Raw genomic sequence first — 19332 nt, 5'->3', positions numbered from 1 at the left:
AGTGGGCAGAGGGAGGCTGGCAACGGTGACATACTGAGTCTTCTGCCCAATTATGTTGCAAATGGGCAAGGTGTTCAAGCCATGTGAGAAAAGTGGTCAAAATGAAAGGTGGTACTGTGTGGTGTTAAACGATTAACTGGGTTACATTCAAATTTTCAAGACTTAATTTGACCATCTATTTTATCTATTCAAATAGTTAAGCATGTTCCACATGTAAGAAATTCTGGTAAGGTTTTTCTAGAGAGGATTTGGAAACAAAGCAAGGACCTTGTTTGAGTAGATATACCTTAAGTGTTTGCCTTATTTTTGGAAGGCCTAGTTGACTATGTTCATAAGTTCATTTTTTTCCATTCAAGTGCAATGACTGTGATTAAGTTGTGGTTTCCTTACAAGGCTATCAAGATATTAGAGCCTCCTTAGGCTGTGGTTTTCCTGTTTAATTTATTTAACAGTAGAAACATATTTAGTTGGATACTACCTGATTTATGTGTCGTCGTTGTTGTTGTTTTTTGTTTTGTTTTTTTTGTTGTTTTTTGTTTTGTTTTGTTTTGTTTTGTTTTGATTGAGAGAGAGGGAGAGAGTGCAAACAGGGGGAGAGAGGCAGAGAGACAGAGAGAGAATCTTAAGCAGACTCCATGCTCAGTGTGGAGCCCAACCTGAGGCTGAATCCCACAACCTTACAATCACAAACTGAGCTGAAATCAAGATTTGGTTGCTCAACAGACTGAACCACATAGACACCCTGTATTTTGTTTTATTTATTTATTTTTAAATTCGATTTGCCTGTGTAATTTAGCAATGGTCATTATGGGGGCACCGGGGTGGTTCAGTTGGTTGAGAGTCTGACTTTGACTAAGGTCATGATCTCACCGTTTGTGAGTTCAAGCCCTGAATCGTGCTCTGTGCTGACAGCTCAGATCCTGAAGCTTGCTTCAGATTCTGTCTCTCTCACTCTTTCAAAAGTAAATAAACATTTAAAAAAAAATTTTTAATGATCATTATGATACAACAATCTCATGCCCCAGAACCACCCTGTTAAGTCATGTGTGTAGAAATCAAAGATCCACATTCCATGATGTGTGTGATAACAGAAGACAGATACATTCAACTATGTAATTATATAAACAACAGAGTGTTTCTACAAGGAGGTTTTCTTAATTACTGTGGGATATGAGGTGTTTTTGTGTTGCAGTAGATCTGTTTCTACCTGTGTGAAACAGATCTACTGCAACACAAAAACACCTCATATCACCTTCATGTAGCATGGTTAAGGAAAGATATTTGACTAAGTTTGATGTGACAATATTTATGTAAATATTGAACCAAATTCTCTGTGTTATACAATTGCAAATGCAATTTTACATATATTGTGAAATTGCGTAATAGGGAGGATCCATCTCAACCTGACAAACTGTTATGTTTGAAGATTGATCTATTATTGATTGTGGGTAACTAATGGAGATTTTTACTTGATTTAAATATTTTTTACATTTTCATTTTACAATGAATTATATGCCTATGTGTAGTTGTTTTCTATCACTACCATAACCAATTGCATGTATTTAGAAATGATAAAAACATAATTCTGTTGTTAATAAGTCTGAATTTTAATGAACTTGGCTGGGCTTTCTGTTGAGGGTACTATGTTAAAATTAAGGTTTCATGAGGCATTGGATCTTCTTGGGAACCTCTACAAAAGCAGTCACTTCCAGGACCATTCAGGTTGTTAGCAGAATCCATTTTCTTCTTATGGTTTCCATATGATCTCCTCCATGGTCACACCTTGTGAGGGGTATCTCTGAAGAAGAGAAAAAATGTTGAGACTCACTGTTTACTCAAAATTTTACCTGTGATCCTTTACTGTCTATTCAATTTAAAGGATTACTGGGTGTCTTATACAAGTAAGGTTATTGCCTCATGGGCTGAAATTAGAAACTGTTGACAATTGTGAAGCAAATGCAAATCAGAGAATTAGTGTGTAGAATGATTTGTGACCTACAAATGGACCCCTGAAAATTTTCATTACCTCCAGCACCACCTCTCTTGTCTGCCTCACATTTTGACCTCATTCTCTCTACCCCCAGGGGAGAAACAGAGAGAGAGAGAGAGAGAGAGAGAGAGAGACAGGGGGAGAGAGAGGGAGGGAGGGAGGGAGGGAGAGAGGCAGGGAGAGGGAGAATTCCAAACAGCCTCTGTACTATCAATGCAGAGCCCCACCTCATGAACCATGAGATCATAACCTGAAGTCAAAATAAGTGTCCCTTAACTGACTGAGCCACCCAGGAGCCCCGTTTTTGTTTTTGTTTTAAAAAAATTTTTTTGATGTTTTATTTTTGAGAGACTGAGCATGAGTGGGAGAGGGGCAGAGAGAGAGGGAGACACAGAATCCAAAGCAGGGTCCAGGCTGAGCTGTCAGCACAGAGCTGGGCGTAGGGCTTGAACTCACAAGCTGTGAGATCATGACCCGGGGCCAAAGTCAGATTCTCCACCAGCAGAGCCACCCAGGCACACCCCCCCTTTTAAAAATATATTTATTTATTTTGAGAGAGGTGAGAGAGGGGCAGGGAGGGACAGAAAGAACCCCAAGCAGGCTCCACACTGTCAGTACAGAGCCTGGCATGGGGCTCAATCTCATATACCATGAGATCATGACATAAGTCAAAATTGAGTCCATCACTCATCAGATGAGCCTCCAGGTGCCTCAGTACCTATCATGTCCTTTTTTTTTTTTATGTTTATTTATTTCTGAGACAGAGAGAGACAGAGCATGAGTGGGGGAGGGGCAGAGAGAGAGGGAGACACAGAATCAGAAGCAGGCTCCAGGCTCTGGGCTGTCAGCACAGAGCCCAACGCGGGGCTCGAACTCACAAACCGTGAGATCATGACCTGACCTGAAGTCGGTCTATCAACTGACTGAGCTACCCAGGCGCCCCCCTATCATGTTCTTTATCCAACATGAAAATGTTGAACTTGCTTCACGCTAATAATTATACGTATTATGTCTAATTTGACAGAACTTCCTTACCATGTGTTTCTTTTCAAAGTTGTTTTTTATATTATCACACAAAGCAAAACAGAAAGTTAAATCCTAGTATCAATTTGGAATCTTACATGTGTGTGTATATGTGTGTGTTTGATTAATACTTGAATTTATACAGTCTTTGACATTTGTCCTAAATACTAGGTATTCTTTTAAAATTTCAAAAATATTTGTTTATTTGTTTGTATGTTTGTTTGTTTGTGTGTGTGTGTGTGTGTTTATTTATTTTTGAGCTGTCAGCACAGAGCCAGACATGGGGCTTGAACTCACAAACCATGAGATCAGATCGAAGTCAGATGCTTAACCAACTGAGCCACCCAGGCGTTCTTTTTAAACAGCCTTATCTGGATATGATTTACAAGCTGCATAATTCATCCAATTACTTTATACAATTGATAGATTTTTAACCAATTCAGATTTACATACAAGCAAACCATTGTCAATTTTAGAACATTTCATCACCTGGAGAAGAAACCTTAATACTCTTTAGCTATCCCCACCTTCATCCTTTACCCTCATGCCTAAGCAACCACCAATCTGCTTCTTTAAGGTTTTTCCAGTTTTATTGAAATATTCTTGTCATACAACATTATCGTAGCTTAAGGTGTACATCTTAATGATTTGAGAAATGTATACATTGCAAAAACATTTACCACAGTAAGTTTACTTAACATCCACCACCTCACATTTATCAAGTTTTTGTGTGATAAGAATTTTGAAGAGCTACTCTGTTTAGATTCTTTCAAATAGGCAAAACAATATTGTTCATTTTAGCCACCATATACTGTATATATGCACCATATAATCTTCTCTGACAACGGATACAAGTTATTTCCATGTCTTGATTATTATGAATAATGTGGCATGTTGCTTAGTTTTCTAGTTTTGTACTTATAACTGACTTCTAGTTTCCTGCCATGGCAGTTGGAAAAGATGCTTTGATAGTATTTCAATCTTAAACTTATTAAGATTTATTTGTGGACCAACATATAATCTATACTGCAGAATGTTCCACATGCACATGAGAAGAATGTGTTTTTTGCTGTTGGATGCAATGTTGTAAGTCTGTCTGCCTAATGGAATTGAAGTCTGATGTTTCCTTATTGATATTCTGTCTGGATAATGTATCCATTATTGAAGATGTGGTATTGAATTCCCTAGCTATTGTATTGCTCTTTCTTTTTCTGTTCTTGTCTCTTAATATTTCCTATATATATTTAGGTGCTGTGGGGTGCATAATTATACAAGTTATATCCTTAGGTTGAATTGACTCCTTTCTTTTTCTTTTTCTTTTCTTTTTTTAGTAAAAGCAGGTTATATTTATTTCAAAATCGATAAAAGATTACTACATATCTATCAAAGAATTTTTTTTTTTTTTAGGTAACTGATGCACATGCATCCAAATGTTGATAAAACCAATGCACAATAAGATTGTATAACAAAAGGAAAAAGCAATAAGCAGAACTAAATGTCTTATCAATACAAATACAACACAGATATACAACACAGCTTTAGTGGAACACAAACAAATCTTACATACACGTAATAGCTACCTTACTCCAACATTAAAGGAGTGAATGTTTTCTATGTAGTAAGTACACATATAATGTACAAAACCTTTAGTCACATGTAATGTAGTCTAAAAAGTGTGAACCAAGTAGAATATAAGGTTATCTTATGGGAAGATGCAAATTTGAGAAAGAACTCAACTTGCAACAAACCCACTATCACAAGTATTGCAAAGGTGACCCATAAAAACCCTATCATTTGTAGTTATATACAAAGAAAAACTACACAGAAATATCAGAAATATTACTGAGAGATATTATTGTAACTTGCCTGAAAGGACAAATAACTTATTGAGGGCTTAAAAGATCAGATAAAAATATAAAGTAAGTAACATGTTGTGAAAAAATATGATGTGTATAATAGCAAGATGTTAGAAAACTGAATACTGTGGAAAACATTAGCCTCTACAAGTTGGTTTTGATAAATTATTGGCTGCTTTTCCAGTAAATCACCCAAGATTTTCTTTGAAACTGTATTTTCCCACACACTTCAAAATCTGGAAGCAATAGGACCTCCTCAAGTTGTCATTTAGTGTTCTTTTTTTTCCCCAACCCTATAAATATAGAAATACGTTTTTGAATATCAAATAACAATTTAGAGGAGTCATTAGACACAGATGTTCAGAAACATTACACAAGCTACAATTCAGTTACCTGGACAAATACCACCAACATTTATGGAAAAAGGTGTTTGTTTTCCATGTGGTAAGTACTACATGAGTTATAGAACCACACCATTCCTGTTCTTCAAAATCAAAATGAGGGGAAACTTTCTTGCTATTCTGCCAACCACATTAACTGAAAACTGCACAAACTGACCCCTTTATTTTATATTGATCTTCACTGTGCCTTATTACAGTCCTTGGCTTCAAGTCTATTTTGTCTGAAGTAAGCATAGCTACCCCACTTTCTTTTGGTTTCTGTTTGCATGGAATATCATTTTCCAGACCTGCACTTTCAGGCTGAGTGTGTTCTGAAAGTGAAAGTGAGTCTCTTGATGTCAGCATATAATTGGATCTTATATTTCTTTCCATTCAGCCTATCTATATCATTTGATTTGGGGAATTTAGTCCCTTTACATTTAAAGTAAGTATTGATACAAGTATGGTATAACTGTTGTCATTCTCTACATTGTTTTCCAGCTTTTTAGATTTACTCGTTCTTTTCTGTTTGCTCTTAATCTTTGTGGTTTGATGATTTTCTAGAATGGTAAACTTTGATTCTTTTCTCTTTATCTTTTGTATATCTATTACGAGTTTTCATTTTCTGGGTACCATGAGGATTCAGGAAGACATGACAGTCTATTTTAAGTTATGAATATCTTAATTTTGCCTACTAAAACTCTTTCAGACCTGAAGTAATTCTTCAAAAATCCTATGTCATTTTAGGAAGATTTAGCTATTCTCTTTCTGATGTCTGTGAAGATTTCTTCCTTTCAACCACTTCGATTGATATTGACTACTTGTAACTATTGCTAGGATGAAGATGCATCACTTTTTTGTGTGGATTGACACCTCTTTCCCTTAAAGACCAGCCAGTAAAATATTTTATTTGTAATATTCACAAATGTTTTTAGTTTTAATAAATGGAGAAGAATGATGTTTTGAACACCTATTTCATGGTCATTTACATCAGGGTTAGAAGCACAAAAAGCATCTCCATTTAGATTTTCTTCACATATTGTCTTTGATCTTCCATGGAAAACTAGATATGCATGAGTCCCACCTAAGGAAGAATGGCACTTATATCTTTGATGCAGCAACAATCGGCCACATGCTTTCACACACCCACTGGGAATAAAAACATTCTGAAGTGATTTGAGAGTACAAATGCATTAATATTTGCTAGTCACAATCTTAAATAGGTTTAATGTAAAACAAAAACACATATGGAAATTGATTATACCTATGCAAAAACCCAGCCCTTCTATCTTTTGAAGCATAATAGTATATACATTATCTAAATGTTTAACTTCATATTATTCCTTATAATAAGTATTTTGATGTAATGTAATGTCTGAATAGGCTGATGTACTACTTTCTGCTGTGAATTCTGTGATGTTTATTGACATTTCATGTTCAATTAAATATATTTCTAAATGCTTCTTTCAAGTTATTTTCCATTCTGTACTCTATGACGTTTTCAAAGTGTGTATTGATAAAGAAGGTCTTTACTCATTCATTAGGTTTGTTTGATTCATGCATTTTTGGGTATTGAATAAGGATTAAATTCCAGTTTAAAGGTTGTTCATTCTTTTTACATTTTAGAGTTTTCCTCCTTTATGAGAACTATGATGTTGAATAAGTTATGAGTTCCAGCTAAAGTTTTGCCATATTCATTACATTTGTAATGTTTCTCCTAAGTGTGAACAATGAGATGCTGAGTAAGGATTGTGCCTTCTGAAAAGTTTTACCACATTCTTTGCACTTATAAGGTTTCTCTTAAGTATAAATTTGATGGTGAATGAGCCTTGAATACTGATTACAGGGCTTGCCAAATTCTTTATGTTTATAAAATCATCTCCAGTAAACATTCTCTGACAAGAAATCAGGGATTAGCATTGCTTAAGGTCTAGCCACATTCTTTACACGTGTATCATTACTCTTCAGTATGGATTCTGTGATGTGGAGTAGGGTTGAGCAGTCCTTAAAAGTTCTCTCACATATACTCCAGTATGAATTCTGTGATATTAAATAAAGGATGAACAGTGATTAAAGCCTTTCCCACACTCATTACATTGATAAGGTTCTCTCAAGTATGAATTATATGATGTTGAATAAGGTGTGAGTGCTGGTTAAAGGCCTTGCCACTTTCCTTACATTGGTAATGTCTCTCTCCAGTATGGATCCTGTGATGTTCAGTAAGGCTTGAGTTCTACCTAAAGGCTTTGCCACATTCTTTACATTGATAAGGTTTCTCTCCATTATGAATTCTGTGATGTTCAGTAAGGCATGAGTGCTGGCTAAAGGCCTTGCCACATTCTCTAAAATGTTTCTGTCAGTATGGATTCTCTGATGTGTAGTAATGTATGATCATCGGTTAAAGGCCTTCCCACATTCCTTGCATTGGTAAGGTTTCTCTCCTGTTTGAATTCTGTGATGTCGAGTAAGGTCTGAGTGCTGGCTAAAGGCTTTTCCACATTCTCGACATTTGTAATATTTCTCTCAGTGCAAATTCTGTAATGTTGAATAAGGTGTGAGTGCTGGCTAAAGGCCTTGCCACATGCATTACATTTATAAGGTTCCTTTCTAGTATGGATGCTGTGTTGTTCATTAAGGCCTAAGTACCTGCTAAAGGATTTGCCACATTCTTGATATTTGTAATGTCTCTCCTTGGTATGGATTCACCTATGTCCACTGAGTGATGACCCATCCTTAAAGGTTTTACCACATTCTTCACATTTGTAAATTTTCTCTGTAGTATCCATTTGCAGTGTTGAGATAGTGTTGAGTGCCTGTCAAAGGTTTTGCCAAATTCCTTACAAATGTACCCTTTATCACCTGTACCAATTGTCTTACATGTATTTAGTCTTGATGTTTGACAAAAACGTGTTTCCAGATTTATTACATCTGTATGTGTTTTTTCCCACACCAGTCCTCTGATGATCAGCAGTATTGGAGGACTGCTTCAGAGCTTTCCCACATTCCTTATATTTATGAGGCTTTTCTCCAATATGCATACTCTTATGTATAATAAGTTTGGATCTTTGATAAAAGTCTTCCTGACCTTTATTACATTCAAAATGGTTGTCCTGCAAATGGGTTCTCAGACGTTTCTTAACATGTGAGCCCTGGTTAAACTTTTTTCTCAGATTCACTGCATTGAGCAATTCTATCCCCATTGAAAATGCTAGGGTTATTTTGTAGGGCCACCTCCTCAGTGAAGCACCTCCCAAATTGATACCACTTAGACCTTTTTTCTTCATTTTTAAATCTCTGATTTTTAGAAACACTTGACTGAAAGGTCAATACAATTCTATTTTCAAGTTGGTTCAAGTAATTATTTTTAGAATGGATGAGTTAATTCTCCAAATGCTCCAAAGTTTCTTTGCCCAAATATGTATATTTGAATATTTGATTTGAGATTGTGCTTACAGATACACACTGCTTTGCACAAGTAGAGGACATAAAAGGGGAGGTTTTCCAAAATGTTTTATATCCTTCGCCAGTTTCAGCAGTGAAGTTCTTATTCTGGGCAGTCGACTCGATTTGGCTGTGTCCTTCCTTATATCTTTGATGCACTTCACTCTTTCCATCGCTGTCCCAGTTTAACATTAAGTGTAAATTCTCAAGGGTACAATGTTTATATGTACCCAGTGACACTTTTTCTAAAGGAGCTTCTATGCATCGCTTGGTCAGGAAGCTCGAGGTGCCATGTGAAGATACAGCTAAAAGATATGAAATATCAGAAAAGTAAAATTATTCCACTTTTACTACTCTCAGATGAATGTACTGAGAACCTCTAATATACAACCTTAAAATAAGTCAGAGAATGTCAGAAAGATGGTTGAGAAGGAATCTTCAGGACTTCATTCTTCTGTGACACAGAAACTCACACACAATGTGCTGAAGACATAGCCTAATAGATCATTCTGTAGTATTTCATGGTTTAGCTCAAATCACTTTCCTACACCTCAAATAATCAGGAAAAGTACCATATGAGCCCAAATTTAGTAGAAGGAAGGAAATTTAAACAGAAAACAGAAATTAAGACAATAAGATATAGCAAAAATAGGAAAAAACAATAGGAGGAGTTGACATTCAGAAATAATCAACAGGGGCACCTTGGGTGGCTCAGTGGGTTAAGCATCTGACTTTGGCTCAGGTCATGATTTCACTGCTCATGGTTTTATGAGCTGTGCTGACAGCTCAGAGCCTGGAGCCTGCTTCAGATCTTCAGATTCTGTGTCTCCCTCTCTCTCTCTCTGCCCCTCCCCTGTTTGCACTCTGTCTTTCAAAAATGAATAAACGTTAAAAAATTTTTTAAAAAGAGAAATAAGCAACAAAACTTGTAGACATATAACTCAAGTAAGAATGAAAAAGTGAAGATCACTTAAAATCAGAAGGGAAGAAGTAAAACAAGATACAGTACAAGTGATAGCATAGAAATAAAAATAATTATAAGAGAGACAAAGGATAATTATATGCCAACAAATAGGTATCAAAAAAAAAAGTATCTATTTCAAATAAAGGTATAACCTATGTAACTCCATCATGGAGGGAAAAAAATGTCAGAGGAGCCCAGGTGGCTTAGTCAGTTAAGGGTCCAACTCTCAATTTTGGCTCAAGTCATGATCTTAGAGACATGTGATGGAGTGCCATGCAGGGCTCTGTTCTGAGCATGAAGCCTGATTAAGATTCTCTCTCTCTCTCCCTCTGCCTTTCTCCCCGACTCACTTGCTCTCTCACTCAAGAAAAGTTCAACTGATTTACAACTACCAAGTACATTAAAAATGTAATAAACAAACTCCCAAAAAGGAAAAGTCCTGTGCCAATGACTTCACTAGATAATTCATAGAAACATTTAATGACAAAGTACTTGAAATCTCCTCAAGCATTTCCAGGGAGTGAAAAGGAAGATTATGAAAAGACTCTGTCATACCAGCATTTACAGGTTATGAAAGGCAAAGGAAAATGCTACAAATATAGAAGACTACAAACAACTACCTGTGGGGAGTACTCATGCAAAGTCCACGATAAAACACAGCAAAGTGGGGCGCCTGGGTGGCTCAGTTGGTTAAGCGTCCGACTCTTGACTTCAGCTAAGGTCATGATCTCAGGGTCGTGAGATTGAGCCTTGTGCTCAACTCATTGCAAACCACAGAGCGTGCATAGGATTCTCTGTCTTCCTCTCTCTACCCCTCCCCCTCTCATTCTCTGTCTCTGTCTCTGTCTCTCAAAATAAATAAACTTTAAAAAAAAACAAGGAAACTGAATCAAAAGTGCATTTTACCAAGGGTAAAATCCATTCTGTAGAATCAAGCAAACAAAAGCCTTTTTAATTTTTAAAAAATGTTTATTTTTTAAATAAACATGAGGGCAGGGGAGTGGCACACACATGAGGGCACACACATGAGGGCAGGGGAGTGGCACACACATGAGGGCAGGGGAGTGGCAGAGAGAGGGAGAGAAAATCCTAATCAGGCTCCATGCTTTCAGTACAGAGCCTGACAGGGGTTCAACCTCAGGAACACTGAGATCATGATGTGAGATGAAATCAAGAGTGGGAGGCTTAACCAACTGAGCCACCCAAGTGCCCCAAGCAAAACCCTTTCATTTCTTTTTTTTTTTTTTTTTTTTTTTTTACATTTATTTATTTTTGAGAAAGAGAGTGAGACAAAGCATGAGCAGGGGAGGGGTAGAGAGAGAAGGAGACACAGAATCTGAAGCAGGCTCCGGGCTCTGACCAAGCAGTCAGCTCAGAGCCTGATGTGGGGCTTGAACCCACAAACTATGAGATCATGACCTGAGCCGAAGTCAGATGCTCAACAGACTGAGCCAACCAGACGCCCCAGAACCCTTTCATTTCTAAATAAACACCATCAAAGTTGAAAACTAGGCTAACAGTCACTTTACAAAAAAATATTTATGCTTAAATCCAGATACATTCTGAGGAAAATAGAAAAAAAAGTAGTTACTAATTTATTGTGAAGTAAAATTACATTTATGATTAAGATTTTTTTCTAAATGTAAAAATTTTACTAATTATCTACCTCATAGCTCATAAAGCACATGCCCAAGTTACAACTTTGATCTAATAAATCAGAAATGAATCTCTTATATAAGTACTCAGAAAGTGAAAACATTTATAACAAAGTTACAGGAACTTCATATAACACAAAATATGAAAATGATGAAATTATTAAGAAAGAAGGTAACCATTGAGACTTAATAATAGGCTGCAAGTTCTAAGTTCTAAATATTCTAGTTTACCAATGGCATTAATTTAGTTATGAATGTTAGGATAAACAAATTATTTCACCATTGAGAAATGGGACACACAGATTGGAAATTTCTTATTTTAGTTCATACAAAGAAAAATGAACTTCTGATGTGAAATAAAGGATAAGATTTTCTCATTTTAGGAAGGTGCTTTGTTATCTGATGAAATTACTAAATCTAGGGGCGCCTGGGTGGCGCAGTCGGTTAAGCGTCCGACTTCAGCCAGGTCACGATCTCGCGGTCCGTGAGTTCGAGCCCCGCATCAGGCTCGGGGCTGATGGCTCAGAGCCTGGAGCCTGTTTCCGATTCTGTGTCTCCCTCTCTCTCTGCCCCTCCCCCGTTCATGCTGTGTCTCTCTCTGTCCCAAAAATAAATAAACGTTGAAAAAAAAAATTAAAAAAAAAAAAAAGAAATTGCTAAATCTCAATTTGGTACAATTGAGATTAAAGCCTCAGTAACATTGGAAAGCATAAAACAGAAATCATGTGATACTTGTCTCCAGTGTTCCTGGGATTTGGACCCCAACCCCCGCCCCCCGCAGTATGCCCACTACTACCCTGAGACACTTCTCACAGGAGGCAGAGAAATTGGAAATATCTTAGCATAGAGTTCTTCAGAAGTACAGAAAATTCCCCAGGGCCCTCAAAGCAATGGAGAAGTTTTCAGGGTATTGTGGCCCTCACTGTGGATGTGATGGACCACCAGTGGGCTGAAGAAGAATCCTTAGAGAGTGTAAGAGCATGATTTGTTAGAAAACAGATGTCCCACTGTGAGAGGGAGAGACATAAAACTAGGCTTCTCAAACTAATTTCCATTCAAGGATCCTACCTGAACCACATTTTAAAGTCTATCTTCCTACTTCCTATTTGGACCTCACCTCTGTCATTTGCTTCATTCATTCCCACCTACCTGGGTGTGAGGCTACTGTCTCCTTTCTCTTCACATCCCAGAGCTCCCTCTGTCGTTCCAAAAAAAAAATGACCAGGTCTGTTTTTGAAACAATAGACCTGATTATCAGAAAAAAAGAATCTAAGTATTGCTGAAAATTCTACCTTTCAACCCAGTATTGAACTCAGTAGAGAAGAGAGGACATTGTAGAATTCTAGAAAATGATTTCCCAAAAGCTGTTGCCCAACAACCCCTTTATAACATGCAGGAGGGATTTTCAGTGTTCAGATCTTGACCTCCACTTCCAAGTACTACAACTACAGTAATGAGTAGCAAATGGAGATTAAGTGGGCAATACCATTTTATGCCAGTCAATGTTTACAATTACCAGTAAACTACAGAAATTATGATCTTGCATTAAAGAAGGGGAATCTACAGCTGAAAAGGAAACATCGTGAAGATTTTTCTCTACATCTACAAACCCCTACTTTCCCTTACTGCAGGGATCTGAATCTCAGTCATGCAAAGAGGAAGCTTCCAAGAGACAGTCTTCAAAGGAAGGAACAAAACCCTGAGTGTGGTTTGGGAAGTCTGGAAGGAGTTATCCTCACCCAAGAAGAGGAGGTGTCCACAGGTCTCTAACATCACATCCCTGTACAGTTCTCGCTGACTCTGGTTCAGGCATCCCCATTCCTCCTGAGAGAATTCTATGGCCACATTCCTGAAGGTCAGCAGTCCCTGCAATAAAAATGACAGTTACCAAGTGGCCATAGGCTGCATTCATAATGGTACCCAAGATGAAAAAGGGAGTTAATGTCACCAGCTAGACACCAAGACCTGACCTTCACTGTTTGCCTGCTTGTACCCACTGACCATAGTCCCACATATAATCTCTTCATTCCACCTTATCTTTTACTTCGGGCAAAAAACCCTATGGGAACAGCCTCCTGTGATGAAAACAGAAACTATACAAAAGTAATGTCTTTTCAGAGAAAGAGCTTATACACATCCAGCTTGAGCTCAACTCCTGACTCACATCTTTTTCCCAAACTCTGTCTTCACATTATATTTTAGCTCTGAAGAACAGAGGTCAGTTTTCAACAACAGAATGAATGTGTATGAGAAGAAAACATTTTCCTTCATCTGTTCTCTATTCTTTGGCCAGTCTAACAATTATACTGACATCAGGCAGGTTCAAAAGAGGAAAAAAAAATAATTTCTTAATTATGGGAACTTTAAAGACATGAGGCTCAAAGACAGGCAATCGATGCTTATATGCCATTTGGAATGAAGGAGAAGGGGGTAGGGCTTTACATCTCAAGAAGGAGGAACTACATCTACATTCAATGAAAAAGGAAAGAGCAAATGTTTATCAAACATGTTTGCACTGCCAGGCAGATAACTCTTTATAAATGGTTCATCGCTGGGGGCACCTGAATGGCTCAGTCAGTTAAGTGTCCCTCCTTGGCTTAGGTCATGAAGTAGCAGCTGGTTAGTTTGAGCTCCACATCGGGCTCTCTGCTGTCAGCACAGGGCCCACTTCAGATCCCCTGTCTCCCTATCTGCTCCAACCCTGCTCGTTCTCTGTCTCTCTCTCTCAAAATAAATCAATAAACTTTACAATAAATAAAAATTAAATGTTCATCTCTGCTATTAACTCCTTCCTAGTAGATGTCCTTCACCTAATTTAGTTTTGGCATATGTATCAGCCTCAGGAAAGAAGGACATTTTTCCATTGCCAGCAACTTAGAGGTTGCTAGAGGATATTTTGTTAAGTTAAATAAACCACATACAGAAAAATATATACTGTATGAAATCACATACACACAAATCTTAAAAATGGCGAAATTATTAAAGATTAGCATGTTTGTTGCCAGGGGCTGAGGATGGGGGAAATGTTTAGATGTTGGTCAAACGGCAAAAAGCACTACTAATGCAGGATGTGTGGAGTGAATGTTTACACCTCGGTGAGTGTGCTTAATACTAGTGTATTGTACCCTTGAAATTTGCTAAGAGAGGCTATCGGAAGTGTTCTCAAGACACAGGCGTACACACACACATATTAACAATGGGAGATGAGGGACATGTTTATTGGATAGATTGTGGTAATGACTTTGTAAGCAGGACCCAAGGGTACAGGAGCACCTGGTTCCAGTGGCCCCAGACAGACCCAGTTCTGCCACTCATGGCTGACCAAATCCAAGGGCAAGACAGAGGACTTTTGCTGCCTCAATTTTGACCTCAAACTTCCTCACTGGGTTCCTTCCAGCTTGTCTCCTGGCCCAGGAGGAAGACCCCGAGGACAAAGTATCCCTCAGGGGAACTGGAACTACCCTTCACGCCTCAAAGACTGCCCTGAGCCAGAAAGACCCCACCCTAGACTGACTCCTAGACAATGACAGACTTCACTGTCTACCTGCAGGTCCTGACTCCTTTTGCCCCTCCACCCACCTCTCCCCTTTTCCCTTCCATACACCTGGAAGTGTATCCAGCACTTTGGAGACAGTCCTTGAGACGTTATTCAGCCATCTTTGCAGTGTCAGCCTCCCTGAAATAACTTCCTCGCATGTTTCGCCACCTCTCATCTCTCTGCCTTTGGATGTTGTCAGTGGTAAGTGGCCAAACCCGGTCTGTGTGGGACCCCCGGAGTTGGCAAGAACACCGGGTAGATGAATGGTGATAGAACAAGAAGGAGATTTTCTTCACGGAGGCCAACACTGAGAAGAGAGGTGACCAACATCTCAAACACTGTCCCCAACCTGCTGAAAATCCTTCCAGGTTTATATAAAGAAAATGTAGGACGAAGGGTGATGTACATGCAAGTGGTGAAGGTCAGGCCAATCACTGCATTGCTGTCAGTCATGTGGGGTCTTGCTGGCTCAGGGCAGTGCCTGTTGCTGGAGGGGGTAGTTTCCTTTCCCATCCTGGGATGCTTTGCCTGCTGGGGCTTCTTCCTGAGCTAAATGTTGACCTGGAAAGAAGAATGGAATCAGCTAGAAAGTACAGACGAAGGTCAAAAGAGAGACAGTTGAAGGCATTGCTGGGTCCTCTTTCCATTTCACAAAGTCTATGTATGTTTACTTTTTAACACTTGACTGACCTCTAGATGTTCAGAAATAGAAAACAGGGTGATGAATGAGTTGGCTCCTGAAACTCCCATGGAGCAAGAATGTCCTATCCCCTTTTGGGGGTGTCAGAATTCCTGTCCCTTTCCAGTGTTCAGGCTGAACTAAGAAATTGACATGAGACTGGGTGGCTCAGTTGGTTGAGCATCTCTTGGTTTTGTTTGTGAGATCAGGGATTGTGAGATCAAGCCGCACATCAAGCTCTGCTCTGACAGCGCAGAGCCTGTTTGGGATTCTCTTTGTCCCTCTCTCTCTGCCCCTCCCTGGTTCTCGCTCTCTCTCTCTCTCTCTGTCTCCCATTCTCTCTCTCTCAAAATCAATAAACTAACATTTTTAAGAAAATTGAGACTGGCAAAGACTATCCTTGTAACCTGTTTCTTTTCAAAAGAATCAATTGACATCAAAGCTCAATATAGACCAAGTGAACTTCAGCACATCTATCCATTTCAGTTCCTCAGCCCGGAAATGTCTATTCATTATTGACTACCACCAGCTTTCTTTTTATATGTATCAGCTGACACATCCGCCTGCATTTTCTTCTTTCCCAGGCAGTTCACTATTACACTTATGACTGAAAACACTTAAAAATGCTAATGGATTTCCTTGAGCATTTCATCTATCAAGACGTCAACATTTCTCCTAGGACACAAGGCACAAGTGTTTACCACTTGATCTGCAATGTCTGCATTCCCTAAAACCTAGCTTTCCCTATAGCTTCACCTGTGGTCAGCTGCATTACAATTCAGAAAAAAATTTCCCTTAGCCCTGTTTCTTGAAGGACCTTCTAACCTTTAAACTGTCTTTGTGCAACAGTTTTCAAACTCCACATGCAGATAAATTGGAAAACTATAATGTATCATATTGAAAGATACACATTCAAAGATAATTTCTAGTGTTTCTTCATTATTACAGGAAAAACCTATATTACTGCTAAGACTCTGGCCTTTTTGCCAGAACCATTAACAAAATATTTGTAGAGCTGCTTATATGATACTTATGAAAGGTTTTATTTTATGCCTGTAATTTATTATTTTTTGCTAGATAGATTACATTTTTTCTTAGTTTATTTTAATTAATTTATCTTGAGAGGGAGAGAGACTTCCAGCACAAGAAGGGGAGGGGACAGGAAAGGGAAGACAGAATCCCAAGCAGGCACCACGTCATCAGTGCACAGCCTGATTGGGGCTGAACCTCAAACCATGAAATCACCTTAGCCAAGATCAAGACTCAGAGGCTTAACCGCCTTGGGCCACACAGGCATCCCTAGAATACATTACTTTATTCACGATTTTACTTACAACGTCACTGACATGTAATTGAACATAACACTCTTGGAGACATGAATATATAAATGACTGACAGGAAGAACAACAGACTACATTTTTCTCATGAGATGGGGGAGTTTGGGTATAAAGGTTACAAAGATGCTCCCTAGGACAAGGATGCTTGGGGTAGCTGTTATTTCAGGAGACGATCTACTTGTGGTACTACTCCTACAATAGGCTGGCCCTTCAGCTTGCACGTGTATAGCAGGAAAACCATAAGTGAGTCCTAAACACAAAATATCTGAGGTGTGAGGATCATCATCCTGTCTAGAGGATGTGCGAGTCTGCAAAAGAAGTCTTAGGAAATTTAGGAAGAGTAAAATCATACAAGTATCTTATTTTGGCCACCATGGACAGAAAATAAGTTATTCTTTGCTTTTAATGTGTATTTATTTGAGCGACAGAGAGTGAACAAGTGTGAGTGGTGGAGGGGGGAGAGAGGCTCCATACTCACTGTGGAGCCCCATGTGGAGCTTGACACATGCCCATGAGATCAAGACCTGAGCAAAATCAAGTTAGAAACTCCACAACTGAAGCACCCAAGCACCTCCAATTCCATTTTTAGTAATTTTAAAACCTCATCTACTGTTCTCCTGAATGGCAGCTGCACCATTTTGCATTCCCACCTACAAACAACAGGGTTCCCCTTCTCTTCATCCTTGCCAATACCTGTGGTTTCTTGTGTTCTTAATTTTACCCATTCTGACAGGTGGAAAGTGACATCAGTGTTTTGATTTGTGTTTCCCTGATGATGAGTGATGTTGAGCATCTTTTCATGTGTCCTTTAGTCTTCTGGATATCTTGTTTGAAAAAGTGTCTATTCATGTCTTTTGACCATTTCTTAACTGGGTTGCTTGTTTTTTTGGGTGTTGACTTTGAGAGGTTTTTTTTATAGATTTAGACTTTTAATTCAAGTCTCAATTACTATGTCATCCCCATCTTTCCAAATGATAGGGTTGTTTGTCCTTTTTTGGTAAAGCACATACACTTTGAGCTATAAGAGAGAATTTTGGAATTGAATTTCAGCAAAAACCAAACAGTCACAGAAAGCCTCAGAATTGGTACTTAGTTGTAGATTTTGATTTTCGGGATGCGTTGAAACCTAGTCCTTGTTCTGACAGCAAGTGCCTTAAATATCCATGCTGGTTTTGAACAAACTGCAATTTTTCTTTGGGCACTTGATGTCTCTTTAAAAACCACAAGTTTTCACAGGTGTATGCTGGTGTCATGCAAAGAATCTTGAGAAGGGGAGCAGAGAACAAAATTATATGCATATTATAACAGAGGAGAGCCTGCAGAAAACTTACTATCATCCAATATAGCCTTAGGATTGTCACCTATATGATGGACCCTCTGTGGAACCCTGAGGCATTACTGCCCAGGTATATTGCCTTTCCTCCCATGTAAAGGAAAAAATACTGGCTATCCCTATCAAGTGGACTCTTTTTAAAAGGACTACATGGGCCAGTTTCAGGGAAAAATTGGTCTTCAGTAGGAATCGATGTCACTAGTGCATGAATGTTGGGAACAACAGGATACAGACAGATAACGTTATTTATTGCTCAAGGGTCCTAATCAAACTTCCATCCTCAGCCTTCGGGTTTTCTCACAGGTACAATAGGGGTGATACAGGGACTGGAACTACTCCCCTCTTAATATAACCTTCCCTTACCAGGACTCTCCTTCCCAGGAATCCCCTTCCCCCCTAGGACCCCTCCTCCTCCCCAAAGGAGCTCCTCCACCCCCTGCACTCTGCCCCCAAAACCCAGTCTACCATGGTACCAGGTCCTGGCCTTCATTGCAGCATTGGCCAAATATATCTCGAGCATGACCATTGATCTAGGGCCTGAGTTTTGTAATCCACTATTATGTGTTTGATGCCCGGTCGGGTTTCTTTACTTATAGGGTGATGATTAATTCTAGACAAAGACTTTGAGGGATCTATGTGAAACCTGATGCATGATGCACTGTGGATCGTGCCAATATCACTTCAACATTTTCATCACAAGATGGTTGGTAGGTCATCCAATAGGACTAAATGATCAGTTCCACTAACCTCACCTGAAGTGCCATCACAGACAGAGCATAGAAACACGTTGAAATATCATTTATCTCCTCTTGTTTCCAAATGTGGTTACTACTGTCAAATTCTAGATTTTCCTTCCCCCTTTTTGGGAAAAAGAAATTCTGGCATGACATTTCTCAAAGAAATCTCAGTCCAGTGAATGAATTGGGGCAGATAAACTAAGGAGAAATGGGTGTGTAATGTTCAAAAGGCCTAGACACAAGGGAAAAAGTTCATAGACAGGGACCCATTGCTATGTATTGAAGACCTATATTCTTTGAATTGTTTTAGTTCTCTGAGGCAGGGGCTGCTGGTAGCATTGGGTTGGAATACTAAAAGTGTAGCTCAGATGTCAATAAGGACAGAGACAAGTTTATTCC

General features: G+C 38.7%; 1 protein-coding gene across 1 annotated transcript in view; it reads left to right on the top strand.

The window, feature by feature from the left end:
* Positions 1–19332, top strand: part of LOC123578632 (zinc finger protein 420-like) — a 101158-nt gene that overhangs the window by 55183 nt on the left and 26643 nt on the right.

Source organism: Leopardus geoffroyi, chromosome E2 (assembly GCF_018350155.1).
Source record: "Leopardus geoffroyi isolate Oge1 chromosome E2, O.geoffroyi_Oge1_pat1.0, whole genome shotgun sequence".
Taxonomy (NCBI): Eukaryota; Metazoa; Chordata; class Mammalia; order Carnivora; family Felidae; genus Leopardus; species Leopardus geoffroyi.
Note: the sequence above shows the minus strand (reverse complement) of the source record. Positions and strands in the feature narration are given on the sequence as shown.